We start from the raw sequence: 27,381 nt of genomic DNA, 5'->3' as shown, positions 1-27,381 counted from the left end.
TTGAAAACAGCAGACAGGGAGGTCAACACCCTACAGGCAGCCTGTGATGTTAATATAGTTGAAAACAGCAGGCAGGGAGGTCAACACCCTACAGGCAGCCTGTGATGTTAATATAGTTGAAAACAGCAGGCAGGGAGGTCAACACCCTACAGGCAGCCTGTGATGTTAATATAGTTGAAAACAGCAGGCAGGGAGGTCAACACCCTACAGGCAGCCTGTGATGTTAATATAGTTGAAAACAGCAGACAGGGAGGTCAACACCCTACAGGCAGCCTGTGATGTTAATATAGTTGAAAACAGCAGGCAGGGAGGTCAACACCCTACAGGCAGCCTGTGATGTTAATATAGTTGAAAACAGCAGGCAGGGAGGTCAACACCCTACAGGCAGCCTGTGATGTTAATATAGTTGAAAACAGCAGGCAGGGAGGTCAACACCCTACAGGCAGCCTGTGATGTTAATATAGTTGAAAACAGCAGACAGGGAGGTCAACACCCTACAGGCAGCCTGTGCTGTTAATATAGTTGAAACAGCAGGCAGGGAGGTCAACACCCTACAGGCAGCCTGTGATGTTAATATAGTTGAAAACAGCAGACAGGGAGGTCAACACCCTACAGGCAGCCTGTGATGTTAATATAGTTGAAAACAGCAGACAGGGAGGTCAACACCCTACAGGCAGCCTGTGATGTTAATATAGTTGAAAACAGCAGACAGGGAGGTCAACACCCTACAGGCAGCCTGTGCTGTTAATATAGTTGAAAACAGCAGGCAGGGAGGTCAACACCCTACAGGCAGCCTGTGATGTTAATATAGTTGAAAACAGCAGGCAGGGAGGTCAACACCCTACAGGCAGCCTGTGATGTTAATATAGTTGAAAACAGCAGGCAGGGAGGTCAACACCCTACAGGCAGCCTGTGCTGTTAATATAGTTGAAAACAGCAGGCAGGGAGGTCAACACCCTACAGGCAGCCTGTGCTGTTAATATAGTTGAAAACAGCAGGCAGGGAGGTCAACACCCAACAGGCAGCCTGTGCTGTTAATATAGTTGAAAACAGCAGACAGGGAGGTCAACACCCTACAGGCAGCCTGTGTTGTTAATATAGTTGAAAACAGCAGACAGGGAGGTCAACACCCTACAGGCAGCCTGTGCTGTTAATATAGTTGAAAACAGCAGGCAGGGAGGTCAACACCCTACAGGCAGCCTGTGCTGTTAATATAGTTGAAAACAGCAGGCAGGGAGGTCAACACCCTACAGGCAGCCTGTGCTGTTAATATAGTTGAAAACAGCAGGCAGGGAGGTCAACACCCTACAGGCAGCCTGTGCTGTTAATATAGTTGAAAACAGCAGGCAGGGAGGTCAACACCCTACAGGCAGCCTGTGCTGTTAATATAGTTGAAAACAGCAGGCAGGGAGGTCAACACCCTACAGGCAGCCTGTGCTGTTAATATAGTTGAAAACAGCAGGCAGGGAAGGTCAACACCCTACAGGCAGCCTGTGCTGTTAATATAGTTGAAAACAGCAGACAGGGAGGTCAACACCCTACAGGCAGCCTGTGCTGTTAATATAGTTAAAACAGCAGGCAGGGGTCAACACCCTACAGGCAGCCTGTGCTGTTAATATAGTTGAAAACAGCTGGCAGGGAGGTCAACACCCTACAGGCACCTGTGCTGTTAATATAGTTGAAAACAGCAGGCAGGGAGGTCAACACCACAGGCAGCCTGTGATTTAATATAGTTGAAAACAGCAGGCAGGGTAGGTCAACACCCTACAGGCAGCCTGTGATGTTAATATAGTTGAAAACAGCAGGCAGGAGGTCACACCCTACAGGCAGCCTGTGCTGTTAATATAGTTGAAAACAGCAGACAGGAGGTCAACACCCTAATGCACCAGGGTTAACCCACATGGTGGGAATTGTTACCTGGCTCACACAAAAGCATGTCTCAGACAACACCTCTGACACCAATGTAGCAAACAGCAGGGCAGGGAAGTGAACCCAGGTTGCATGTGTTAAAGGCCAACAACCTACACATCGCACCACTGGCATCAATTGGGTAGACTGGTTGGAATTGTGTTTGGCTCATATAGTGAGGATCACTACACTATAGAGGAACTATGATACATTATATTATCATATGACATGTTAGAGGATTTACTGTAATATAGACTATGATACAATTACATTATCACCATGAAATGTTAGATGATACTACACTATAGAGGAACTGTTAGAGTGTTTTACTGTCATTCACTATACTAACATTATCATATTTAATTTATCTAGAGGATCACTCATTCACTATAGAGGACACTATTTATATCTATTACATTTTTACTGTCATCATATGAAATGTAGAGGATCAATGTATCACTATTAGAGGTTTTACTATGATACTATTACATTATCATATGAAATGTAGAGGATCACTATTCACTATAGAGGAACTATGATACTATTACATTATCAATGTAATGTTAGAGTGTTTTACTATTCACTATAGAGCAACTATTACAATTACATTATCATATGAAATGTAGAGGATCACTACACTATAGAGGAACTATGATATAATTACATTATCATATGAAATGTAGAGGATCACTACACTATAGAGGAACTATGATATAATTACATTATCATCTGAAATGTTAAATGTAGAACTATAATATATGAATATTGATATATTGAATTTGACTTGACCACGTCCAGTCAGCTCCATGTTGTATGATTAAACTGACACCAACCTGTCTCAGTAGAAGTAGACTGTTAGGAGTGTTTTACTGTCATTCACTATACTAACATTACACCAGACATTTCATTTATCTACTGTTAGGAGTGTTTTACTGTCATTCACTATACTAACATTACACCAGACATTTAATGTATCTACTGTTAGGAGTGTTTTACTTCACTATACTAACATTACACCAGACATTTAATGTATCTACTGTTAGGAGTGTTTTACTGTGATTCACTATACTAACATTACACCAGACATTTAATTTATCTACACACTTTACAATAATCCCTGGCAGGATTCTCACCTTGTTGCCTGAATTCACAACCAGAACATGTCAAGACATTGAGATATTTTCTGTTCTGTTCTGTATATTCTGATGGATGAGGCCTGAGCTGGAATGTGAAGCTAACTGAAGTTGGCTAACTTTAGAAAACCAGTATATCTGGCTAGTATCATAGTTTACCTCTCAGGCTACAATCAGGTTTCAGCATCAGGCAGGTATCAACATGCCGAGTCGTAGGCAACAACCTGGGTTGTATTCATTAGTTTACTCCACAGCCAACAGTTTTAAAATGTTGCTGTCACGCCCTGACCACAGAGAGCCCTTGGTTCTCTATGGTGTTGTAGATCAAGGCATGACTAGGGGGGTGTTCTAGTTTTCCTATTTCCATGTTGGTGTTTTTGGTATGCCAACAGTTTTAAATGGCACTAATGACACACAACCTGTTTTGAGGAAGTGTAAGTTGTTGTTAGTCTTTCAACAATATTTATTTGTCTCTTTCACACAAAATACCTCCCTGAGTAAAAAGTGTTAACAGTAGTTTAGAAAGAGAAAATGTTTGTTTGTTGCTTGTTGTGTTTTAAGCCTGTTTTGAGAAGACAAGTCTATAGACCTATGATACAGTAGGAGATCACCCTGGTCTATAGACCTATGATACAGTAGGAGATCACCCTGGTCTATAGACCTATGATACAGTAGGAGATCACCCTGGTCTATAGACCTATGATACAGTAGGAGATCACCCTGGTCTATAGACCTATGATACAGTAGGAGATCACCCTGGTCTATAGACCTATGATACAGTAGGAGATCACCCTGGTCTATAGACCTATGATACAGTAGGAGATCACCCTGGTCCATAGACCTATGATACAGTAGGAGATCACCCTGGTCTATAGACCTATGATACAGTAGGATATCACCCTGGTCTATAGACCTATGATACAGTAGGAGATCACCCTGGTCTATAGACCTATGATACAGTAGGAGATCACCCTGGTCTATAGACCTATGATACAGTAGGAGATCACCCTGGTCTATAGACCTATGATACAGTAGGAGATCACCCTGGTCTATAGACCTATGATACAGTAGGAGATCACCCTGGTCTATAGACCTATGATACAGTAGGAGATCACCCTGGTCTATAGACCTATGATACAGTCTTTAGACTAAAGTCTCTCCGTGTCCCCATAAGAGAACGGGTTCTTTCTCCTGGCTTCTATGGAACCCAAAAGGGTTCTTCATGGAATTCCTAGTACCTAGTTACCAAAAAGGGTTCTACATAGGGTTATCCTATGGGGACAGCCAAAGAACCCTTTTAGATTCTAGATAGTGTAGGAGTGATCACCTTGGGGCACACAGATGAGCACAGAACAAATTCACCCCACGCATCTAATTAATATCAAAAACATTTTAAGGAGAGTAGGACTATTGTAACACTGTCCACCAAAAATATAATCAACTATATGAATACACATAACAATATCAACTATATGAATACACATAACAATATCATCAACTATATGAATACACATAACAATATCATCAACTATATGAATACACATAACAATATCATCAACTATATGAATACACATAACAATATCATCAACTATATGAATACACATAACAATATCATCAACTATATGAATACACATAACAATATCATCAACTATATGAATACACATAACAATATATGAATACATAACAATATCATCAACTATATGAATACACATAACAATATCATCAACTATATGACACATAACAATCGTTCTCTTACCTTTTATCTCTCAATAGAAACACAGTCTGAATGATCATCAGGTCGCCAAAAGTTAGTTTCATTTGCTCTGCTCATTTACATATCAGGTTCTGCCTGTTCTCTCTCCCACTCCCTCTCTCTGTATAGCTCTTACAATGTGCCTTGGCATACATTCTACAACTGTCTGGAACTCTATTCTTCTGTCTCTCTCCATCACTTTCTCTGTGTCGTCTGTTGCTGTCTATGTCTTGTCTGGTGTCTCTCTCCATCACATCCTATTCTTCTGTTGCTGTCTCTGTGTCTTGTCTGGTGTCTCCATCATATCCTATTCTGTTGCTGTCTCTGTGTCTTGTCTGTTGTCTCTCTCCATCATATCCTATTCTTCTGTTGCTGTCTCTGTGTCTTGTCTGGTGTCTCTCTCCATCATATCCTATTCTTCTGTTGCTGTCTCTGTGTCTTGTCTGTTGTCTCTCTCCATCATATCATATTCTGTTGCTGTCTCTGTGTCTTGTCTGGTGTCTCTCTCCATCATATCCTATTCTGTTGCGGTGTCTGTGTCTTGTCTGTTGTCTCTCTCCATCATATCCTATTCTGTTGCTGTGTCTGTGTCTTGTCTGTGTCCCTCTCCATCATATCCTATTCTTCTGTTGCTGTCTCTGTGTCTTGTCTGTGTCTCTCTCCATCATATCCTATTCTGTTACTGTGTCTGTGTCTTGTCTGGTGTCTCTCTCCATCATATCCTATTCTTCTGTTGCTGTCTCTGTGTCTTGTCTGTTGTCTCTCTCCATCATATCCTATTCTTCTGTTGTCTCTGTGTCTTGTCTGGTGTCTCTCTCCATCATATCCTATTCTGTTGCTGTCTCTGTGTCTTGTCTGTTGTCTCTCTCCATCACATCCTATTCTTCTGTTGCTGTCTCTGTGTCTTGTCTGGTGTCTCTCTCCATCATATCCTATTCTGTTGCTGTCTCTGTGTCTTGTCTGTTGTCTCTCTCCATCATATCCTATTCTGTTGCTGTGTCTGTGTCTTGTCTGTTGTCTCATCTCCATCAAATCCTATTCTTCTGTTGCTGTCTCTGTGTCTTGTCTGGTGACTCTCACAACTACATAACACCATTAAATACAGTTGAGGTTACTGTGTCAATACAACTGTGACTCTCTCCATCATAACACCATTAAATACAGTTGCTGGTCTGTGTCTACAATACAACATGACAACACAATCATATCACCATTAAATCTGTTGCTGTTACTGTGTACTTGTCATGACAACACAACTCCATCATATACAGTATTACTACAATCTGTCAACTGTAACTTAAATACAGTTGAGGGTTACTACAATCAACATGACAACACAACTCATAACACCATTAAATACAGTTGAGGTCTCTGTGTCTTGTCTGTTGACAACACTCCATAACACCATTAAATACAGTTGAGGGTTACTCTGTGTCTTGACAACACAACTACATAACACCATTAAATACAGTTGCTGGTTACTACTACAACATGTCTTCAGTACTGGTGTCTCAGACCATCAGATCCTATTCTCTGTTGCTGTCTCTGTGTCTTGTCTGTTGTCTCTCTCCATCATATCATATTCTGTTGCAGTACTTAGGGGTGGTCATACCAAGGCAGAGTCTGTATCAGTACTCCATCATATACCAAGGCAGAGTGTAGAATCAGTACTGTGTCTGGTCAGATCAGTGGTCATGGTCCTATTCATCACAAGAAAACAAACTTTGGGGCCATTTTTCTCAGATTTCAAAACATGACAACACAAGATGCTGTTTGTCTTTGTAGGACAGTAGTTCAGGTGGCTGTTTGTGTAGATGCTGTTTGTCTCTGTAGGACAGTAGTTCAGGTGGTTGTTTGTCTTTGTAGGACAGTAGTTCAGGTGGCTGTTTTGTCTTTGTAGGACAGTAGTTCAGGTGGCTGTTTGTCTTTGTAGGACAGTAGTTCAGGTGGCTGTTTTGTCTTTGTAGGACAGTAGTTCAGGTGGCTGTTTGTCTTTGTAGGACAGTAGTTCAGGTGGCTGTTTGTCTTGTAGGACAGTAGTTCAGGTGGCTGTTTGTCTTTGGTTCAGATGGCTGTTTGTCTCTTGTAGGACAGTAGTTCAGGTGGCTGTTTGTCTTTGTAGGACAGTAGTTCAGGTGGCTGTTTGTGTAGATGCTGTTTGTCTTTGTAGGACAGTAGTTCAGGTGGCTGTTTGTCTCTGTAGGACAGTATTTCAGGTGGCTGTTTGTCTTTGTAGGACAGTAGTTCAGGTGGCTGTTTGTCTTTGTAGGACAGTAGTTCAGGTGGCTGTTTGTAGTGCTGTTTGTCTCTGTAGGACAGTAGATCAGGTGGCTGTTTGTCTTTGTAGGACAGTATTTCAGGTGGCTGTTTGTCTTTGTAGGACAGTAGGTCAGGTGGCTGTTTGTGGCTGTTTGTCTTTGTAGGACAGTTGTTCAGGTGGCTGTTTGTGTAGATGCTGTTTGTCTTTGTAGGACAGTAGTTCAGGCTGTTTGTGCTGTTTGTCTCTGTAGGACAGTAGTTCAGGTGGCTGTTTGTCTTTGTAGGACAGTAGTTCAGGTGGCTGTTTGTGTAGATGCTGTTTGTCTTTGTAGGACAGTAGTTCAGGTGGCTGTTTGTGGACAGTATGGTGGCTGTTTGTCTTTGTAGGACAGTAGTTCAGGTGGCTGTTTGTGTAAATGCTGTTTGTCTTTGTAGGACAGTAGTTCAGGTGGCTGTTTGTATAGATGCTGTTTGTCTTTGTAGGACAGTAGTTCAGGTGGCTGTTTGTCTGCTGTTTGTCTTTGTAGGACAGTAGTTCAGGTGGCTGTTTGTCTTTGTAGGACAGTAGTTCAGGTGGCTGTTTGTCTTTGTAGGACAGTAGTTCAGGTGGCTGTTTGTCTTTGTAGGACAGTAGTTCAGGTGGCTGTTTGTGTAGATGCTGTTTGTCTCTGTAGGACAGTAGTTCAGGTGGCTGTTTGTCTTTGTAGGACAGTAGTTCAGGTGGCTGTTTGTCTTTGTAGGACAGTAGTTCAGGTGGCTGTTTGTCTTTGTAGGACAGTAGTTCAGGTGGCTGTTTGTATAGATGCTGTTTGTCTTTGTAGGACAGTAGTTCAGGTGGCTGTTTGTGTAGATGCTGTTTGTCTTTGTAGGACAGTAGTTCAGGTGGCTGTTTGTGTAGATGCTGTTTGTCTTTGTAGGACAGTAGTTCAGGTGGCTGTTTGTGTAGATGCTGTTTGTCTCTGTAGGACAGTAGTTCAGGTGGCTGTTTGTCTTTGTCAGGGACAGTAGTTCAGGTGGCTGTTTGTCTCTGTAGATGCTTCAGTTTGTCTTTGTAGGACAGTAGTTCAGGTGGCTGTTTGTAGATGCTGTTTGTCTTTGTAGGACAGTAGTTCAGGTGGCTGTTTGTCTTTGTAGGACAGTAGTTCAGGTGGCTGTTTGTCTTTGTAGGACAGTAGTTCAGGTGGCTGTTTGTCTTGTAGGACAGTAGTTCAGGTGGCTGTTTGTGTAGTTCATGCTGTTTGTCTTTGTAGGACAGTAGTTCAGGTGGCTGTTTGTCTTTGTAGGACAGTAGTTCAGGTGGCTGTTTGTCTCTGTAGGACAGTAGTTCAGGTGGCTGTTTGTGTAGATGCTGTTTGTCTCTGTAGGACAGTAGTTCAGGTGGCTGTTTGTGTAGGACAGTGGTGGCTGTTTGTCTTTGTAGGACAGTAGTTCAGGTGGCTGTTTGTGTAAATGCTGTTTGTCTTTGTAGGACAGTAGTTCAGGTGGCTGCTTTGTAGATTTGTCTTTGTAGGACAGTAGTTCAGGTGGCTGTTTGTGTGCTGTTTGTCTTTGTAGGACAGTAGTTCAGGTGGCTGTTTGTGTAGATGCTGTTTGTCTTTGTAGGACAGTAGTTCAGGTGGCTGTTTGTGTAGATGCTGTTTGTCTCTTGTAGGACAGTAGTTCAGGTGGCTGTTTGTGTAGGACAGTGCTGTTTGTCTTTGTAGGACAGTAGTTCAGGTGGCTGTTTGTGTAGATGCTGTTTGTCTTTGTAGGACAGTAGTTCAGGTGGCTGTTTGTATAGATGCTGTTTGTCTTTGTAGGACAGTAGTTCAGGTGGCTGTTTGTGTAGATGCTGTTTGTCTTTGTAGGACAGTAGTTCAGGTGGCTGTTTGTCTTTGTAGGACAGTAGTTCAGGTGGCTGTTTGTCTTTGTTGTAGGGCTGTTTGTCTTTGTAGGACAGTAGTTCAGGTGGCTGTTTGTCTTTGTAGGACAGTTTGTTCAGGTGGCTGTTTGTTAGATGCTGTTTGTCTTTGTAGGACAGTAGTTCAGGTGGCTGTTTGTCTTTGTAGGACAGTAGTTCAGGTGGCTGTTTGTCTGTTTGTCTCTGTAGGACAGTAGTTCAGGTGGCTGTTTGTCTGTTTGTCTTTGTAGGACAGTAGTTCAGGTGGCTGTTTGTCTGCTGTTTGTCTTTGTAGGACAGTAGTTCAGGTGGCTGTTTGTGTAGATGCTGTTTGTCTTTTTAGGACAGTAGTTCAGGTGGCTGTTTGTGTAGATGCTGTTTGTCTTTGTAGGACAGTAAATCAGGTGGCTGTTTGTGTAGATGCTGTTTGTCGTTGTAGGACAGTAGTTCAGGTGGCTGTTTGTCTTTGTAGGACAGTAGTTCAGGTGGCTGTTTGTCTTTGTAGGACAGTAGTTCAGGTGGCTGTTTGTCTTTGTAGGACAGTAGTTCAGGTGGCTGTTTGTGTAGATGCTGTTTGTCTTTGTAGGACAGTAGTTCAGGTGGCTGTTTGTCTTTGTAGGACAGTAGTTCAGGTGGCTGTTTGTCTTTGTAGGACAGTAGTTCAGGTGGCTGTTTGTCTTTGTAGGACAGTAGTTCAGGTGGCTGTTTGTCTTTGTAGGACAGTAGTTCAGGTGGCTGTTTGTCTCTGTAGGACAGTAGTTCAGGTGGCTGTTTGTCTTTGTAGGACAGTAGTTCAGGTGGCTGTTTGTCTCTGTAGGACAGTAGTTCAGGTGGCTGTTCATGTAGATGCTGTTTGTCTCTGTAGGACAGTAGATCAGGTGGCTGTTTGTCTTTGTAGGACAGTATTTCAGGTGGCTGTTTGTCTTTGTAGGACAGTAGTTCAGGTGGCTGTTTGTGTAAATGCTGTTTGTCTTTGTAGGACAGTTGTTCAGGTGGCTGTTTGTGTAGATGCTGTTTGTCTTTGTAGGACAGTAGTTCAGGTGGCTGTTTGTGTAGATGCTGTTTGTCTATGTAGGAAAGTAAGTAGTTCAGGTGGCTGTTTGTATAGATGCTGTTTGTCTTTGTAGGACAGTAGTTCAGGTGGCTGTTTGTGTAGATGCTGTTTGTCTCTGTAGGACAGTAGTTCAGGTGGCTGTTTGTCTTTGTAGGACAGTAGTTCAGGTGGCTGTTTGTCTTTGTAGGACAGTAGTTCAGGTGGCTGTTTGTGTAAATGCTGTTTGTCTTTGTAGGACAGTAGTTCAGGTGGCTGTTTGTATAGATGCTGTTTGTCTTTGTAGGACAGTAGTTCAGGTGGCTGTTTGTGTAGATGCTGTTTGTCTTTGTAGGACAGTAGTTCAGTTGGCTGTTTGTCTTTGTAGGACAGTAGTTCAGGTGGCTGTTTGTCTTTGTAGGACAGTAGATCAGGTGGCTGTTTGTCTTTGTAGGACAGTAGTTCAGGTGGCTGTTTGTGTAAATGCTGTTTGTCTCTGTAGGACAGTAGTTCAGGTGGCTGTTTGTCTCTGTAGGACAGTAGTTCAGGTGGCTGTTTGTCTTTGTAGGACAGTAGTTCAGGTGGCTGTTTGTGTAGATGCTGTTTGTCTTTGTAGGACAGTAGTTCAGGTGGCTGTTTGTGTAGATGCTGTTTGTCTTTGTAGGACAGTAGTTCAGGTGGCTGATTGTGTCGATGCTGTTTGTCTTTGTAGGACAGTAGTTCAGGTGGCTGTTTGTGTAGATGCTGTTTGTCTTTGTAGGACAGTAGTTCAGGTGGCTGTTTGTGTAGATGCTGTTTGTCTTTGTAGGACAGTAAATCAGGTGGCTGTTTGTGTAGATGCTGTTTGTCATTGTAGGACAGTAGTTCAGGTGGCTGTTTGTCTTTGTAGGACAGTAGTTCAGGTGGCTGTTTGTCTCTGTAGGACAGTAGTTCAGGTGGCTGTTTGTCTCTGTAGGACAGTAGTTCAGGTGGCTGTTTGTGTAGATGCTGTTTGTCTCTGTAGGACAGTAGTTCAGGTGGCTGTTTGTCTTTGTAGGACAGTAGTTCAGGTGGCTGTTTGTCTTTGTAGGACAGTAGTTCAGGTGGCTGTTTGTCTCTGTAGGACAGTAGTTCAGGTGGCTGTTTGTCTCTGTAGGACAGTAGTTCAGGTGGCTGTTTGTCTTTGTAGGACAGTAGTTCAGGTTGCTGTTTGTCTCTGTAGTTCAGGTCTTTGCACTTAGTCTGCCTCCTGTCCCTCCCATCGTCATGGTTACACCTTCCTGAAAACATTGACTCCATTCTTTGCTGAAACCTGTTCTGCCAGTTCATATCCTTCAAGACTAGAATGTTCCAATGTGGTTAGCCAAAGAGATGACAAGATAGTTCACACAGGCATCGTTCAGGGTAACTGTCAAACAGACATGTCACATTTCTGGTTCGTCCATAACTAGTTTCCTGCTTGTAGCAGGCCGTGTTAACAGGAATCCTCTTCTCTAACTAGAAGTCATGTGATTTCATGAGGATGTTGTTCTGCAGTGAGAGTGTAATGCAAGTCAAGGTGTCCTGGGATGAATGTCAACTGCTGTAATTATCTTTTTGTTGGTTAGCTTTTAAAGTGTTTGATTGTCACAGACATCAGATTGGTTCTGTGAAATGTGTTGTTTTACAGGGTCAGTCATAGTAGTATGATAGGTGTTGTTTTACAGGGTCAGTCATAGTAGTATGATAGGTGTTGTTGTACAGGGTCAGTCATAGTAGTATGATAGGTGTTGTTTTACAGGGTCAGTCATAGTAGTATGATAGGTGTTGTTTTACAGGGTCAGTCATAGTAGTATGATAGGTGTTGTTTTACAGGGTCAGTCATAGTAGTATGATAGGTGTTGTTGTACAGGGTCAGTCATAGTAGTATGATAGATGTTGTTGTACAGCAGGGTGTCAAAGTCAAATGGACGGAGGGCCAAATAAAAAATTTAGCTACAAGCCGAGGGCCGGACTGTTCGAATGTTCATTGAAAATTTTTAAATGACGCATATAGTCTAGTGAACCTAATTGAACCTACTGAAAACCTAACAAATATATTCCAATATGATCAGATAAATAAAGCAATATTTTCTTATGGCTCTGTCAGTAATCTTTAATTTTCAACAGACACAAAAGACAAATTTCCTTTATATAAAAATCCCCATAACATGAACATTAAATGAAAGAAACCGGTATTCAAGGCACCATCAGTAGCCTATATTTTCTATTTTAGCAAAAGTGGGCTAAATTTACTTCAAAGAAATAAACAATAATAGCAATTTTCTATCATCCACTCAACTGAAATATTTTAAAAATATAATTGGATTGAAATACAATAAAATAAAGTGCAAAAATCTATTAATCAAAAACAACACTTTGTTTAAGGAGAAGTAACATGCAGTGAAAACAAATATTAAACTTTAACTTTTAAACTTGAACTGAGTAAAAACTCTAAATATGTGATTGCACAGTAATGTTCACTTGTTTGAGGTTGAGGGTGATACTTGGTGGTGTCCCATCTTTTCCACAAGTTCATCAATGTTCAGGGGTAAGTCTGAGCTGAGGAAATCCTCAGAATTGAGTGGAGGTGTTCAGCAGTGGTCGACTTCTGTGTGATGTTTTGTTCAAGTTCATCAAAGAAAACAGTTGTTCACACAGGTATGTGCTGCTCTTTGTAGACAACGTTTGAGCAGCCTGGATGCGCAGCTGGGGCATTGTGTCGGGAGGAAACGGGCGAACTCCGCAGCACCCACTGCCGCATATTTTGCCCTCAGTGCATCATTGCATTGGAGGTCAATCAACTCCATTTGGAGGTTTGGTGGTGAGCTTTCCACGTCAACAGCAAATGGGTTACCGAGCAGTTCCAACCTGCTTTTGTGCTTCAAAGTCAGCAAATCGGCGTAGAAAGTCAGCGGCAAGCATACCTATTTTATCAGCCAACTGTGCGCTCAGGGAACGCACTGGTAGAGAGCTTCTCTTTCATGGTCTGGCAGCTGGGAAAGTGGCTCAAATTTTCTTTCCGCATCTGCGTCTCCCACAGAGTCAGTTTGGTTTTAAATGCCTTCACTGTACTGTACATATCAGAGATGACACGATCCCGACCCTGCAGCTGCAAGTTCATTGCATTCATATGACTCGTAATGTCACACAGAAAAGCCATTTCACACAGAAACATTTCGTCTCGGAGTTGTGTTGTGTCTTTCCCTTTGCTGTCCAAGAACAGACAAATCTCCTCACGTGGCTGTCTTTGAAGCACCTTTCCCTGGCTTAGCCATCGTTCACCTCTGTGTGATAAGGCAAATCACCATGCTCCGTTTCTAACTCCGTCAGAAATGCCTTGAACTGGCGGTGATTCAAACCTTTGGCTCTGATAAAGTTAACTGTGCAGCGTGATGATGCTCATTACATGCTCCATTTTCAAGGCTTTACCGCACAGTAGTTCCTGGTGTATGATACAATGATAAGCTGTCAGCTCACCTGTCTTTTCCTCTTGCATCTTTTCCGTATCTTCGCCACCAGTCCGCTCCTGTGTCCACACATGCAGGTGCTCCGTCGGTTGTCAAACCCACGTAGTTTTTCCCAGGCAGCTCCATCTCATTTACACATCTTGACACCTCTTCATACAAATCATGCCCCGTAGTTGTGCCATGCATAGGACGTAAAGCCAAAAACTCCTCTGTCACGCTTAGGCTGGAGTCCACTCCGCGGATGAAAATTGACAACTGGGCAATGTCAGAAAGTGTCGGTGCTCTCATCCACAGCCAAGAATATGCAATGAAATCTTTCCCTTTTTCACAAGCTGCTCTTTTAGATTGATGGACAACTGGTCTACTCTCTCGGCAATGGTGTTTCTGCTCAGACTCACATTTAAAAAGAGTTGCCTTTTTCTGGGCAAACTTCGTCACAAACTTTAATCATGCAGTTTTGATGAAATCCCCCTCCGTAAATGGTGGGCTGATTTAGCGATCTCTTCTGTCAAAATAAAACTGGCCTTGACAGCAGCCTGGCCTTGTGATTTGGCTTTTTGAACAGAGCCTGTCGAGATTTGAGGCCTCGTTTTAATTCCTCTGCCTTTTGTAGCCTTTGTTCCATGTCCATATTCTTGCTTTTGTCCGCGTGTTTCGTTTCATAATGTCGTCTCAGATTATACTCTTTCAGTACCGCCACACTTTCTCCACACAGAAGACACACAGGTTTTCCAGCTACCTCCGTGAACAAATACTCCGACTCCCACCTTGTTTGAAACCCCGGTTCTCAGTGTCCACCTTCCGTTTTGCCATTTTTGATGGGTATCTGAAAGTTAATTTTACTGTGATGCTGACAACTGCTGTGCCAATAAATATTGAAATGAAGCAGCCTACTGCTCAGGTGCGTCACCGTTGCATTGTGGGAAATGTAGTATTGGTGCGTGTAAAAGATCTGCTGGCTGCCGGCTTGCTGCGGTCTGCGGGCGGTTCTAATAATAAATCAAGATCATCCCAGGGGCCGTAAAAACCTTCTCGCGGGCCGGATGTAGCCCAGCGGGCCTTGACTCTGACATATGTGTTGTACAGGGTCAGTCATAGTAATATGATAGGTGTTGTTTTACAGGGTCAGTCATAGTAGTATGATAGGTGTTGATTTACAGGGTCAGTCATAGTAGTATGATAGGTGTTGTTTTACAGGGTCAGTCATAGTAGTATGATAGGTGTTGTTTTACAGGGTCATAGTAGTATGACAGGTGTTGTTTTACAGGGTCAGTCATAGTAGTATGATAGGTGTTGTTGTACAGGGTCAGTCATAGTAGTATGATAGGTGTTGTTTTACAGGGTCAGTAGTATGATAGGTGTTGTTTTACAGGGACAGTCATAGTAGTATGATAGGTGTTGTTGTACAGGGTCATAGTAGTATGACAGGTGTTGTTTTCAGGGTCAGACATAGTAGTATGATAGGTGTTGTTTTACAGGGTCAGTCATAGTAGTATGATAGGTGTTGTTTTACAGGGTCAGTCATAGTAGTATGATAGGTGTTGTTTTACAGGGTCAGACATAGTAGTATGATAGGTGTTGTTTTACAGGGTCATAGTAGTATGACAGGTGTTGTTTTACAGGGTCAGTCATAGTAGTATGATAGGTGTTTTACAGGGTCAGTCATAGTAGTATGATAGGTGTTGTTTTACAGGGTCATAGTAGTATGATAGGTGTTGTTTTACAGGGTCAGTCATAGTAGTATGATAGGTGTTGTTGTACAGGGTCAGTCATAGTAGTATGGTAGGTGTTGTTTTACAGGGTCAGTCATAGTAGTATGATAGGTGTTGTTTTACAGGGTCAGTCATAGTAGTATGGTAGGTGTTGTTGTACAGGGTCAGTCATAGTAGGATGATAGGTGTTGTTTACAGGGTCAGTCATAGTAGTATGATAGGTGTTGTTTTACAGGGTCATAGTAGTATGACAGGTGTTGTTTTACAGGGTCAGTCATAGTAGTATGATAGGTGTTGTTTTACAGGGTCAGTCATAGTAGTATGATAGGTGTTGTTGTACAGGGTCAGTCATAGTAGTATGATAGGTGTTGTTTATAGGGTCAGTCATAGTAGTATGATAGGTGTTGTTGTACAGGGTCGTAGTAGTATGATAGGTGTTGTTTTACAGGGTCAGTCATAGTAGTATGATAGGTGTTGTTGTACAGGGTCAGTCATAGTAGTATGATAGGTGTTGTTTTACAGGGTCGGCCATAGTAGTATGATAGGTGTTGTTGTACAGGGTCAGTCATAGTAGTATGATAGGTGTTGTTTTACAGGGTCAGTCATAGTAGTATGATAGGTGTTGTTTTACAGGGTCAGTCATAGTAGTATGATAGGTGTTGTTTTACAGGGTCAGTCATAGTAGTATGACAGGTGTTGTTTTACAGGGTCTTCCCATAGTAGTATGATAGGTGTTGTTTTACAGGGTCAGACATAGTAGTATGATAGGTGTTGTTTTACAGGGTCAGTCATAGTAGTATGATAGGTGTTGTTTTACAGGGTCAGTCATAGTAGTATGATAGGTGTTGTTTTACAGGGTCAGTCATCCACTAGTCTATCTGACCATACCAGTTACTGACCCACCACTCTAACCACTAGTCTATCTGACCATACCAGTTACTGACCCACCACTCTAACCACTAGTCTATCTGACCATATCAGTTACTGACTCACCACTCTAACCACTAGTCTATCTGACCATACCAGTTACTGACCCACCACTCTAACCACTAGGTTACCTGACCATACCAGTTACTGACTCACCACTCTAACCACTAGTCTATCTGACCATACCAGTTACTGACCCACCACTCTAACCACTAGGTTACCTGACCATACCAGTTACTGACTCACCACTCTAACCACTAGTCTATCTGACCATACCAGTTACTGACCCACCACTCTAACCACTAGTCTATCTGACCATACCAGTTACTGACCCACCACTCTAACCACTAGTCTATCTAACCATACCAGTTACAGAGCATGTGGACACCTCCTAGTGGTCTGGTTGATAGGAGTGTTTATCAGACCATGTGGACACCTCCTAGTGGTGGGGTTGTTAGGAGTGTTAATCAGACCATGTGGACACCTCCTAGTGGTCTGGTTGTTAATAGAACTACCCCTCCTGGATCCGGGAGAATTGTCATCAACTTACACTAATTAGCAAAACGCAACGGACAAAAAATCTTACTAGAACATATTCATATTCATGAAATCACAAGTGAAATATATTGAAACACAACTTAGCCTTTTGTTAATCACCCTGTCATCTCAGATTTTGAAATTATGCTTTACAGCCAAAGCAAGACAAGCATTTGTGTAAGTTTATCGATAGCCTAGCATAATGCAAAGCTCATGTTGGTCACGAAAATCAGAAAAGCAATCAAATTACCAGAAGGTATTTAAATGGTAATAACCAGACTTTTTTCCAACAGATATTATTGGCAAATGTATTCCAGTAAGTTGTGACATAAGGAATGGATACAATCTCCCTTTGAAATAAAGCAGGTAGATCTGTTGTTCTGAGGGAGCAAGGAGAGAAACAGTTTCCCTATTGGAGAGTCAACTGGATTAAGCGAAGGTAGGTCAAGAAGGTGAGGTCTGGTTACACCTCTAAATAACATGAGTTCCAGATGGAATAGCATCAGAGACTATGGAGAACTCTCTAGGAGGGCAGGTCAACAAGGTGAGGTCTGGTTACACCTCTAAATAACATGAGTTCCAGATGGAATAGCATCAGAGACTATGGAGAACTCTCTAGGAGGGCAGGTCAACAAGGTGAGGTCTGGTTACACCTCTAAATAACATGAGAGTTCCAGATGGAATAGCATCAGAGACTATGGAGAACTCTCTAGGAGGGCAGGTCAACAAGGTGAGGTCTGGTTACACCTCTAAATAACATGAGTTCCAGATGGAATAGCATCAGAGACTATGGAGAACTCTCTAGGAGGGCAGGTCAACAAGGTGAGGTCTGGTTACACCTCTAAATAACATGAGTTCCAGATGGAATAGCATCAGAGACTATGGAGAACTCTCTAGGAGGGCAGGTCAACAAGGTGAGGTCTGGTTACACCTCTAAATAACATGAGAGTTCCAGATGGAATAGCATCAGAGACTATGGAGAACTCTCTAGGAGGGCAGGTCAACAAGGTGAGGTCTGGTTACACCTCTAAATAACATGAGTTCCAGATGGAATAGCATCAGAGACTATGGAGAACTCTCTAGGAGGGCAGGTCAACAAGGTGAGGTCTGGTTACACCTCTAAATAACATGAGAGTTCCAGATGGAATAGCATCAGAGACTATGGAGAACTCTCTAGGAGGGCAGGTCAACAAGGTGAGGTCTGGCTACACCTCTAAATAACATGAGTTCCAGATGGAATAGCATCAGAGACTATGGAGAACTCTCTAGGAGGGCAGGTCAACAAGGTGAGGTCTGGTTACACCTCTAAATAACATGAGAGTTCCAGATGGAATAGCATCAGAGACTATGGAGAACTCTCTAGGAGGGCAGGTCAACAAGGTGAGGTCTGGTTACACCTCTAAATAACATGAGTTCCAGATGGAATAGCATCAGAGACTATGGAGAACTCTCTAGGAGGGCAGGTCAACAAGGTGAGGTCTGGCTGCACCTCTAAATATCTAGGTGTTACAGGGATATTGTAACAAGATAAAAATTCCTCATAATTGAGTAACAATCCTTCTGCATTAAAAAGTTGACTCACCAGCAGGATATGATTATTAAACCAGTTCTTCATAAATAAAGACTTGTTTCTATACAAAATATCCTTATTGTTCCAAATGAAATACCTATGCGGGATTTGTTTTAAATATATTAACTAGCACGCTAAGAATACTGTTATAGGAATCTTATCAGTGTTATAGTTACAAAGTAACACAAAATTGAAGTCACCAAAACGGGAGAAGATATAATGAGGGATGAAATTCCAAATTGAAGTTGGATTCTTTAAGAAATGTTTTTCCCAATTTATCTTTAAAGTATTATTAGTATTATTTATAGTAAAATCAACTAAATGTTCAGAACGACAGATGTCCTTATATAATGTGTACGATTTTCCCAGATGAAGTTGAAAAGCATCTGGTCAACCTCTTTCCCTATTTTGTGGTCAAGATGTAGTGACTGGGCTGCAAACAGCTTCTGTATGACTGACGCCTTTAGTGATTTAGTCTGATGCTTTAATATTTAACATTCTGCCCTCCGAATTCATATCTAAGGGGCATTTTTCATTAGTGCAAATCTGTTCTGTGAGAATATCTACTAATAATAATAACTGTGTAAATCAGGATGCATTATGAAAGGACAATAAGAGACGTGGTAATATGTTTCCTTTTAGAGACGATAATACATGACAACCAGGTCATTTTAGTTTCTCTTAGAATCACAACCTCAGTGGAACAACAGTTTGTCATTTCCCAACAGGTACAGTTCTCCTGAACAATCAAGTGCAGGACAGAGGAATAGCAATTCTTACCTTGTTCTAAACTCAATCACCTTCTTCATCCTCATCATTCAGTTCATTGAAATACAGTTTTGAAGTTGTGCACAATTATCAGTTTCTGTTTGGTTTATGCAGCCCATTCATTCACTGTCAGCTACATCAGCCCATTCATTCACTGTCAGCTACATCAGCCCATTCATTCACTGTCAGCTACATCAGCCCATTCATTCACTGTCAGCTACATCAGCCCATTCATTCACTGTCAGCTACATCAGCCCATTCATTCACTGTCAGCTACATCAGCCCATTCATTCACTGTCAGCTACATCAGCCCATTCATTCACTGTCAGCTACATCATCCCATTCATTCACTGTCAGCTACATCAGCCCATTCATTCACTGTCAGCTACATCAGCCCATTCATTCACTGTCAGCTACATCAGCCCATTCATTCACTGTCAGCTACATCAGCCCATTCATTCACTGTCAGCTACATCAGCCCATTCATTCACTGTCAGCTACATCAGCCCATTCATTCACTGTCAGCTACATCAGCCCATTCATTCACTGTCAGCTACATCAGCCCATTCATTCACTGTCAGCTACATCAGCCCATTCATTCACTGTCAGCTACATCAGCCCATTCATTCACTGTCAGCTACATCAGCCCATTCATTAACTGTCAGCTACATCAGCCCATTCATTCACTGTCAGCTACATCAGCCCATTCATTCACTGTCAGCTACATCAGCCCATTCATTCACTGTCAGCTACATCAGCCCATTCATTCACTGTCAGCTACATCAGTCCATTCATTCACTGTCAGCTACATCAGCCCATTCATTCACTGTCAGCTACATCAGCCCATTCATTCACTGTCAGCTACATCAGCCCATTCATTCACTGTCAGCTACATCAGTCCATTCATTCACTGTCAGCTACATCAGCCCATTCATTCACTGTCAGCTACATCAGCCCATTCATTCACTGTCAGCTACATCAGCCCATTCATTCACTGTCAGCTACATCAGCCCATTCATTCACTGTCAGCTACATCAGCCCATTCATTCACTGTCAGCTACATCAGCCCATTCATTCACTGTCAGCTACATCAGCCCATTCATTCACTGTCAGCTACATCAGCCCATTCATTCACTGTCAGCTACATCAGCCCATTCATTCACTGTCAGCTACATCAGCCCATTCATTCACTGTCAGCTACATCAGCCCATTCATTCACTGTCAGCTACATCAGCCCACTGTCAGCTTTCATTCACTGTCAGCTACATCAGCCCATTCATTCACTGTCAGCTACATCAGCCCATTCATTCACTGTCAGCTACATCAGCCCATTCATTCACTGTCAGCTACATCAGCCCATTCATTCACTGTCAGCTACATCAGCCCATTCATTCACTGTCAGCTACATCAGCCCATTCATTCACTGTCAGCTACATCAGCCCATTCATTCACTGTCAGCTACATCAGCCCATTCATTCACTGTCAGCTACATCAGCCCATTCATTAACTGTCAGCTACATCAGCCCATTCATTCACTGTCAGCTACATCAGCCCATTCATTCACTGTCAGCTACATCAGCCCATTCATTCACTGTCAGCTACATCAGCCCATTCATTCACTGTCAGCTACATCAGCCCATTCATTCACTGTCAGCTACATCAGCCCATTCATTCACTGTCAGCTACATCAGCCCATTCATTCACTGTCAGCTACATCAGCCCATTAATTCACTGTCAGCTACATCAGTCCATTCATTCACTGTCAGCTACATCAGCCCATTCATTCACTGTCAGCTACATCAGCCCATTCATTCACTGTCCGCTACATCAGCCCATTCATTCACTGTCAGCTACATCAGCCCATTCATTCACTGTCAGCTACATCAGCCCATTCATTCACTGTCAGCTACAGCAGCCCATTCATTCCCTGTCAGCTACATCAGCCCATTCATTCACTGTCAGCTACATCAGCCCATTCATTCACTGTCAGCTACATCAGCCCATTCATTCACTGTCAGCTACATCAGCCCATTCATTCACTGTCAGCTACATCAGCCCATTCATTCACTGTCAGCTACATCAGCCCATTCATTCACTGTCAGCTACATCAGCCCATTCATTCACTGTCAGCTACATCAGCCCATTCATTCACTGTCAGCTACATCAGCCCATTCATTCACTGTCAGCTACATCAGCCCATTCATTCACTGTCAGCTACATCAGCCCATTCATTCACTGTCAGCTACAGCAGCCCATTCATTCCCTGTCAGCTACATCAGCCCATTCATTCACTGTCAGCTACATCAGCCCATTCATTCACTGTCAGCTACATCAGCCCATTCATTCACTGTCAGCTACATCAGCCCATTCATTCACTGTCAGCTACATCAGCCCATTCATTCACTGTCAGCTACATTAGACAAATTAGCGCCTTGGAACCCAAGAGCATAGTCAGTGCTCTACCTCCCCCTTGTGGTGGTGTGGAGCAATGCAATAAGCAGTCACGCAGGGTAATGTACTAAACCACAAATTACCTCTAAATCCTGCAGCATAATCTCAAAACTTAATTCAGGAACTAAGTAGATCTGTAAGTAGATCTGTAAGTAGATCTGGAAGTAGATCTGTAAGTAGATCTGGAAGTAGATCTGTAAGTAGATATGTAAATAGATCTGTAGGTAGATCTGGAAGTAGATCTGGAAATAACTTCATCTTTAGAAAGCAACACTCAACCTTTCAAGGATAAATCCCTCTGCAACCATTGGTTCAACTTCTTTTCATTTGTTTTCTTCAATAATAAGTACACAGATTGAATGAGCATATTTTCTGTTGATCCTTAGACATGTTAATCCCAAGGTATGTTACATTTTCCTTAAGTGGAATATTGCAGATAGAGAGATTCACACAGTCTGTAACATATGTCTATCCCACAGTCTGTAACATATGTCTATCACACAGTCTGTAACATATGTCTATCACACAGTCTGCAACATATGTCTATCACACAGTCTGTAACATATGTCTATCACACAGTCTGTAACATATGTCTATCACACAGTCTGTAACATATGTCTATCACACAGTCTGTAACATATGTCTATCACACAGTCTGTAACATATGTCTATCACACAGTCTGTAACATATGTCTATCACACAGTCTGTAACATATGTCTATCACACAGTCTGTAACATATGTCTATCACACAGTCTGTAACATATGTCTATCACACAGTCTGTAACATATGTCTATCACACAGTCTGTAACATATGTCTATCACACAGTCTGTAACATATGTCTATCACACAGTCTGTAACATATGTCTATCACACAGTCTGTAACAAATGTCTATCACACAGTCTGTAACAAATGTCTATCACACAGTCTGTAACATATGTCTATTCCTCATGAAGACAGATTGGGTCTCCTCTATAATTGCGTCCAACATTGCTTTCATTCTTTTGCAAATATAACAAGTCTAATATTTAGTAGTGTCTACAGACAGGATGTAAATTATAGAGTCTGTAACAAGTCTTTCTTGGGCTTATGGATGAATGTAATCAGACCTGGAGTCAGACTGGGAGGGAGAGCATTATTTACAATGTAATCAGACCTGGAGTCAGACTGGGAGGGAGAACATTATTTACAATGTAATCAGACCTGGAGTCAGACTGGGAGGGAGAGCATTATTTACAATGTAATCAGACCTGGAGTCAAACTGGGTGGGAGAGCATTATTTACAATGTAATCAGACCTGGATTCAGACTGGGAGGGAGAGCATTATTTACAATGTAATCAGACCTGGAGTCAAACTGGGTGGGAGAGCATTATTTACAATGTAATCAGACCTGGATTCAGACTGGGAGGGAGAGCATTATTTACAATGTAATCAGACCTGGATTCAGACTGGGAGGGAGAGCATTATTTACAATGTAATCAGACCTGGAGTCAAACTGGGTGGGAGAGCATTATTTACAATGTAATCAGACCTGGATTCAGACTGGGAGGGAGAGCATTATTTACAATGTAATCAGACCTGGATTCAGACTGGGAGGGAGAGCATTATTTACAATGTAATCAGACCTGGATTCAGACTGGGAGGGAGAGCATTATTTACAATGTAATCAGACCTGGAGTCAAACTGGGTGGGAGAGCATTATTTACAATGTAATCAGACCTGGATTCAGACTGGGAGGGAGAGCATTATTTACAATGTAATCAGACCTGGAGTCAAACTGGGAGGGAGAGCATTATTTACAATGTAATCAGACCTGGAGTCAGACTGGGAGGGAGAGCATTATTTACAATGTAATCAGACCTGGAGTCAGACTGGGAGGGAGAGCATTATTTACAATGTAATCAGACCTGGAGTCAAACTGGGAGGGAGAGCATTATTTACAATGTAATCAGACCTGGAGTCAAACTGGGAGGGAGAGCATTATTTACAATGTAATCAGACCTGGAGTCAAACTGGGAGGGAGAGCATTATTTACAATGTAATCAGACCTGGAGTCAGACTGGGAGGGAGAGCATTATTTACAATGTAATCAGACCTGGAGTCAGACTGGGAGGGAGAGCATTATTTACAATGTAATCAGACCTGGAGTCAGACTGGGAGGAAGAGCATTATTTACAATGTAATCAGACCTGGAGTCAGACTGGGAGGGAGAGCATTATTTACAATGCTTTCATAAAAGACCAACAGAAAAGGGACTAACTGTTCTGTAAACAGTTGTGTAAAACTCAGGATACACCATCAGTCCCAGGAGACCTCCAACAGAAAAGGGACAAACTGGGAGGTAATCAGTTGTGTAATACTCAATGTAACCATCAGACCTGGAGACCTCCAACAGGGAGGGACTAACTGTTCTGTAATCAGTTGTGTAAAACTCAGGGTCCCAGGAGACTTCCAACAGAAAAGGGACTAACTGGGAGAAACATTATTTACAATGTAATCAGACCTGGAGTCAAACTGGGAGGGGACTAACTGTTCTGTAATCAGTTGAGTCAAACTGGGAGATACACCATTAGTCCCAATGTAATCAGAAAAGAACTGTTCTGGAGTCAGATACTGGGAGTCCCAGGAGACTTATTATTTTTAAGTTGTTCAATAGAATAAATGATGTGTTCAACTTTAACAGGGTTTCATCACACTGTTCCCTGTCAGCCTCACCAACTGGTTTCACAATCCCCCAGACAATCACAACTGGGAGGGAGGACACCTTTACAATACTGTAAAGATGAGGACACCTCACAATACTGGGAAGATGAGGACACCTCACAATACTGTAAAGATGAGGACACCTCACGATACTGTAGAAGATGAGGACACCTCATAATACTGTAGAAGATGAGGACACTGGGATGAGGACACCTCATAATACTGTAGAAGATGAGGACACCTCACAATACTGTAGAAGATGAGGACCCCTCACAATACTGTAGAAGATGAGGACACCTCACAATACTGTAGAAGATGAGGACACCTCACAATACTGTAGAAGATGAGGACACCTCACAATACTGTAGAAGATGAGGACACCTCACAATACTGTAGAAGATGAGGACACCTCACAATACTGTAGAAGATGAGGACACCTCACAATACTGTAGAAGATGAGGACACCTCACAATACTGTAGAAGATGAGGACACCTCACAATACTGTAGAAGATGAGGACACCTCACGATACTGTAGAAGATGAGGACACCTCAAAATACTGTAGAAGATGAAGACACCTCACAATACTGTAGAAGATGAGGACACCTCACGATACTGTTGAGGACACCTCACGATACTGTAGAAGATGAGGACACCTCAAAATACTGTAGAAGATGAGACACCTCACAATACTGTAGAAGATGAGGACACCTCACAATACTGTAGAAGATGAAGACACCTCACAATACTGTAGAAGATGAGACACCTCACAATACTGTAGAAGATGAAGACACCTCACAATACTGTAGAAGATGAAGACACCTCATAATACTGTAGAAGATGAGGACACCTCATACTGTAAAGATGAGGACACCTCACAATACTGGGAGAAGATGAAGACACCTCACAATACTGTAGAAGATGAGGACACCTCACAATACTGTAGAAGATAATCAGACCTGTAGTCAGGACACCTCACAATACTGTAGAAGATGAAGACACCTCACGATACTGTAGAAGATGAGGACACCTCACAATACTGTAGAAGATGAGGACACCTCACAATACTGTAGAAGATGAAGACACCTCACAATACTGTAGAAGATGAGGACACCTCACAATACTGTAGAAGATGAGGACACCTCACAATACTGTAGAAGATGAGGACACCTCACAATACTGTAGAAGATGAGGACACCTCACGATACTGTAGAAGATGAGGACACCTCACAATACTGTAGAAGATGAGGACACCTCAAAATACTGTAAAGATGAAGACACCTCACAATACTGTAGAAGATGAAGACACCTCACAATACTGTAGAAGATGAAGACACCTCACAATACTGTAGAAGATGAGGACACCTCACAATACTGTGAAGATGAAGACACCTCACAATACTGTAGAAGATGAGGACACCTCACGATACTGTAGAAGATGAGGACACCTCATAATACTGTAGAAGATGAAGACACCTCACAATACTGTAGAAGATGAGGACACCTCATAATACTGTAAAGATGAGGACACCTCACGATACTGTAGAAGATGAAGACACCTCACAATACTGTAGAAGATGAGGACACCTCACAATACTGTAAAGATGAGGACACCTCACAATACTGTTCTGAGGACACCTCACAATACTGTAGAAGATGAGGACACCTCACAATACTGTAGAAGATGAGGACACCTCACAATACTGTAGAAGATGAGGACACCTCACAATACTGTAGAAGATGAGGACACCTCACAATACTGTAGAAGATGAGGACACCTCACAATACTGTAGAAGATGAGGACACCTCACAATACTGTAGAAGATGAGGACACCTCACAATACTGTAGAAGATGAGGACACCTCACAATACTGTAGAAGATGAGGACACCTCACAATACTGTAGAAGATGAGGACACCTCATAATACTGTAGAAGATGAGGACACCTCACAATACTGGAAGAGGACACCTCACAATACAGATGAGGACACCTCACAATACTGAGAAGATGAGGACACCTCACAATACTGTAGAAGATGAGGACACCTCACAATACTGTAGAAGATGAGGACACCTCACAATACTGTAGAAGATGAGGACACCTCACAATACTGTAGAAGATGAGGACACCTCACAATACTGTAGAAGATGAGGACACCTCACAATACTGTAGAAGATGAGGACACCTCACAATACTGTAGAAGATGAGGACACCTCACAATACTGTAGAAGATGAGGACACCTCACAATACTGTAGAAGATGAGGACACCTCACAATACTGTAGAAGATGAGGACACCTCACAATACTGTAGAAGATGAGGACACCTCACAATACTGTAGAAGATGAGGACACCTCACAATACTGTAGAAGATGAGGACACCTCACAATACTGTAGAAGATGAGGACACCTCACAATACTGTAGAAGATGAGGACACCTCACAATACTGTAGAAGATGAGGACACCTCACAATACTGTAGAAGATGAGGACACCTCACAATACTGTAGAAGATGAGGACACCTCACAATACTGTAGAAGATGAGAACACCTCACAATACAGTAGAAGATGAGAACACCTCACAATACTGTAGAAGATGAGGACACCTCACAATACTGTAGAAGATGAGGACACCTCACAATACTGTAGAAGATGAGGACACCTCACAATACTGTAGAAGATGAGGACACCTCACAATACTGTAGAAGATGAGGACACCTCACAATACTGTAGAAGATGAGGACACCTCACAATACTGTAGAAGATGAGGACACCTCACAATACTGTAGAAGATGAGGACACCTCACAATACTGTAGAAGATGAAGACACCTCACAATACTGTAGAAGATGAGGACACCTCACAATACTGTGAAGATGCAACTAAAGATGTAGATGAATGTGGTATATGTGATGAGACCAGTCATATTTAATTGTTGAATTGTGTTTTTTCTAAACTGAAAAAAAACAAGATCAATTTTGTCCATCCTCCTCCATTTCTACCTACATCTGACAAAGGTTCCGTCTGCTTTCAGTTTATACATATCATCCAACTGGTGTTGTAGATCAAACAGAACAGATTTATCCTCCTCTGAAAGACTTTCAACAGGCTTTTGAACAAGACAGGTGATCTTTGTAATTACACCTTCTTCTTCAGCTCCCCTGGTCTTTCCAACAATACTCTCATGTTTTCTTGCATATTTTCCAACCTTGAAAAGCTCCCAGTTATTTACTGTATAAATTGTTATTCATAGCGTTGTTCCTGAAGTGTGTAATTACATTGT

The 27,381-nt window shown here is 42.2% G+C and overlaps 5 long non-coding RNA genes across 44 annotated transcripts in view; 2 read left to right on the top strand and 3 right to left on the bottom strand.

Moving 5' to 3' along the window:
* The window catches only part of LOC127920491 (uncharacterized), a 2,574-nt gene extending 1,009 nt beyond the window's left edge, over positions 1-1,565 (top strand). For 4 of the 37 annotated variants that reach the window (XR_008106399.1, XR_008106402.1, XR_008106407.1 and 1 more), the window contains 4 exons: positions 1-485; positions 543-1,006; positions 1,123-1,412; positions 1,472-1,565. The exon at positions 1-485 is cut by the window's left edge. This is a non-coding gene — a long non-coding RNA (uncharacterized LOC127920491). The remainder of the gene's footprint in view (positions 486-542; positions 1,007-1,122; positions 1,413-1,471) is intronic. The other 33 variants (XR_008106416.1, XR_008106410.1, XR_008106394.1 and 30 more) reach the window with 31 other exon arrangements.
* The window catches only part of LOC127920492 (uncharacterized), a 12,335-nt gene extending 7,470 nt beyond the window's left edge, over positions 1-4,865 (bottom strand). The window contains exon 1 of the long non-coding RNA XR_008106419.1: positions 4,798-4,865. This is a non-coding gene — a long non-coding RNA (uncharacterized LOC127920492). The remainder of the gene's footprint in view (positions 1-4,797) is intronic.
* Positions 4,866-11,388: 6,523 nt separating this feature from the next.
* On the top strand, positions 11,389-16,001 carry LOC127920481 (uncharacterized). 2 transcript variants are annotated; one of them, XR_008106361.1, is made up of 3 exons: positions 11,389-11,818; positions 15,109-15,178; positions 15,687-16,001. It is a non-coding gene; the product is annotated as an uncharacterized LOC127920481 (long non-coding RNA). The 2 variants fall into 2 exon arrangements; XR_008106362.1 differs by having other exon boundaries at positions 11,389-11,781; positions 15,687-15,994.
* A 1,365-nt stretch (positions 16,002-17,366) lies between these two features.
* LOC127920494 (uncharacterized) lies at positions 17,367-18,013 on the bottom strand. Its single transcript, XR_008106423.1, has 3 exons — positions 17,909-18,013; positions 17,723-17,816; positions 17,367-17,630 (listed from the first exon to the last, which is right to left on the bottom strand). It is a non-coding gene; the product is annotated as an uncharacterized LOC127920494 (long non-coding RNA).
* Positions 18,014-22,511: 4,498 nt separating this feature from the next.
* Positions 22,512-25,339, bottom strand: LOC127920495 (uncharacterized). 3 transcript variants are annotated; one of them, XR_008106424.1, is made up of 3 exons: positions 25,130-25,339; positions 23,129-23,492; positions 22,512-22,599 (listed from the first exon to the last, which is right to left on the bottom strand). It is a non-coding gene; the product is annotated as an uncharacterized LOC127920495 (long non-coding RNA). The 3 variants fall into 3 exon arrangements; XR_008106425.1 differs by having other exon boundaries at positions 23,270-23,492; XR_008106426.1 differs by having other exon boundaries at positions 23,317-23,492.
* Positions 25,340-27,381: the final 2,042 nt, after the last annotated feature.

Source organism: Oncorhynchus keta, unplaced genomic scaffold (genome assembly GCF_023373465.1).
Source record: "Oncorhynchus keta strain PuntledgeMale-10-30-2019 unplaced genomic scaffold, Oket_V2 Un_contig_195_pilon_pilon, whole genome shotgun sequence".
NCBI classification, from domain to species: domain Eukaryota; kingdom Metazoa; phylum Chordata; class Actinopteri; order Salmoniformes; family Salmonidae; genus Oncorhynchus; species Oncorhynchus keta.
This window is presented reverse-complemented; position numbering and strand designations above follow the sequence as displayed.